We start from the raw sequence: 2,631 nt of genomic DNA, 5'->3' as shown, positions 1-2,631 counted from the left end.
ATCTGGTACCTGTTTGGATCTTGGTTCTCAGGGACTTTATATGTTGAAATGACAGAGAAAGAAAACCTGTTGAAACTGATCTGATGACACTTCACTGATGACATCACAGCACGGAGACAGAAGACGCTGTTTATTTATCTCACACACGGGAAACAAATCCAGACCAAACAAATCCATCATCAAACCCAACAGAACCCACAGAACCAGCTGAGAACAGTGTCTCCCAGTGAACAGTGGCTGCAGGAGTGGACACATATTAGCAGCAGCATTGGCAGCTTGTCTTTGTCTTGGTTTGTCTTGGTTTGTCTCCAGCTGTTAGCCGCGTTAGCCCAAGTGCTAGCACCCCTGACCCCCCCTTTCACCTCTTTAATTTGTTAAAATAATGTCTAAGTGTTTATATATTATTATTATTTTTAGGGATGTTTCATATTTTTCCCACAGCGTTACCGTGACGACCAGCATCCCCAGCCCAGCGTGAGAATAATAAAGACAGAGGCTGGTGTTTGTGTTTGGAGCAGCTGAAGTGAAGCAACAGTCTGTGGGTGAACGTCAGCTCTGCAAGAAGTGAAAGAGGACGAACCGTGACAGAGAGGAAACCGAGTGGAGGGGGGAGAAACCACAGAGGAAGAAGAGCATCCGTGCAGCTTCAACGCAATCATCACAAACATCAGCGCTGATGCTTTTATCTGCACCACACGACAACGATATTTAATCAGAGTTGATGCATCAAGATAAAAACACACACGCTGTCGTGTCAACGAAAGATCTAGTTTATTTATCAGGATTAAAAGTAAATGTTCCATTAAATATGAATTCATCTGAACTTTTTTGTCCATCCTGGAGCCGTACAATCATGTATCATCTGCATACGTGGGAATAGTTTCATCTGGTCCCAGACGTTTGTCCTGAAGGTGGCGCTGGCGGAAATAAATCCACTCATAAAAAACCTCAGAGTTTCAGTTCCTACCACGACGACTGTGACAGACGAGAGAGTGGGAGGTCAGAGGTCGGGTTTTCCTTCCCACGAGTCATCGATGGATGACGCTGCTGCAGAGACTCCGTCCAGGGAAACCAGATAACGGCAAAAATTATTTCTGCTGGACATGTGCAGCTTTGTTTAATGAAAACTGTATTTTATTTTATTTTATTTTATTTCATTTTATTTTATTGTTGCTGCATCATCACTGTGCCTTTTTAAAACTTGTCTTAACGCTGCTCTGGTTTGGTGCTTTTAGGGTTTTATTGTTTTTATTGATTTACTGTTTTGAATTATTTGAATTGTTTTCTGTTCTTATTCTTACATATGTGAGTTATTTTATTTTATTTTATTTTATTTTATTTTTTTATTTTATATCAATAAAGTGAAGTTTAAAATGGTCCAACATGCAGGAATCTGAAGCCACCTTCATAAATGATGAATGCAGAGTTGGGATCACATGCTTCTCTGTGTGTGTGTGTTGTTTTGTGTGTGTTTGTGTGTGTGTTTGTGCGTGTGTTTGTGTGTGTGTGTGTAGCTTTAACTGGAAGTCATGTGACTCTGCAGAGAAATCCCCGCTTCCTGCTTCAGTCCTTATATGGTCGCATCTCGTCTCGTCCTCGTGCTGCAGGAGAGACACCCCCCCCCCCCCACATGCAGACATGCACCATATAGCCGCCTGTTAGATCCTCATAATGATTAGAGCCACGTTTAATATTCACTGTTAATCTCTGAGAAGTGACTTCATGTCCCCGAAGTGTTTCTAGAAATCAGGACCAGAAAACTTTATTAATCCTTTGTTGCTCCCATTAAGTTACAGCTTCATAGCAACAGAGTCAAGTATAAGTAGAATAAAGTGATATAAGAAAGATCTATAAAAATATAAAAGTAAAATAAGATGCCTTAAAAACAAATACTGCACAGTTAATCCCAGGAAAAACATTAAAATGAGGAAATGCAGCTGAGCCCGACATGTTACAGCACATGTTCATAGAAACAGGTTAAATCATTAAATGAAGTTCACAGGCTCAGTGTTTGAACTCGATGCTATTTGTCCAAACAGGGATAATTCTACTAATTCTCAGAGTGTGAAGGACATATGTTTACAGGGGATCAGTCCTGGACTCAGACACTCAGTGCGTTTACATGCACGTGAAAAAAACGAATTATTGCCTTAATCAGAATCTAACAGGACGGTTTTCATCCACTGTCCCTGGAAAGATGTTTACAAGTCAACCTGAAACATCAACTACAGAGAAAAACAAACAGCAGAAACACACAGACACTCATCCACATCGGATCTGGTCTCTAGAGTCCAGGTGTCGGTCCACATGGGGAGCTGGTCTGGGACTCATGTGCCCTCATTGCTTTGGTCCTGGTCCCGTTAGAGACCACGTACTGAACTCATTCATCCACTGGTAGAATAACGTGTGTTCATGGTTCTGAAGCAGCAGTAGGTCCAGACCCATCAGAGACCACATGACCTCATTCAGCCAATCAGGTCTTTGCAGTCAGCTGATTGCATAAGAGTGTGTGTGTGTGTGTGTGTGCAGCTTTGTCCTTGTTCCTGGAAAGCGTCGACTCTGCTGCAGCTGCTGCACATTCACTGATCTCTGCAGGAGGAGGGAGTTTCTCAGAGGAGACGTTTGCTGGAG

Source organism: Mugil cephalus, chromosome 6 (assembly GCF_022458985.1).
Source record: "Mugil cephalus isolate CIBA_MC_2020 chromosome 6, CIBA_Mcephalus_1.1, whole genome shotgun sequence".
Classification (NCBI taxonomy): Eukaryota; Metazoa; Chordata; class Actinopteri; order Mugiliformes; family Mugilidae; genus Mugil; species Mugil cephalus.
Note: the sequence above shows the minus strand (reverse complement) of the source record.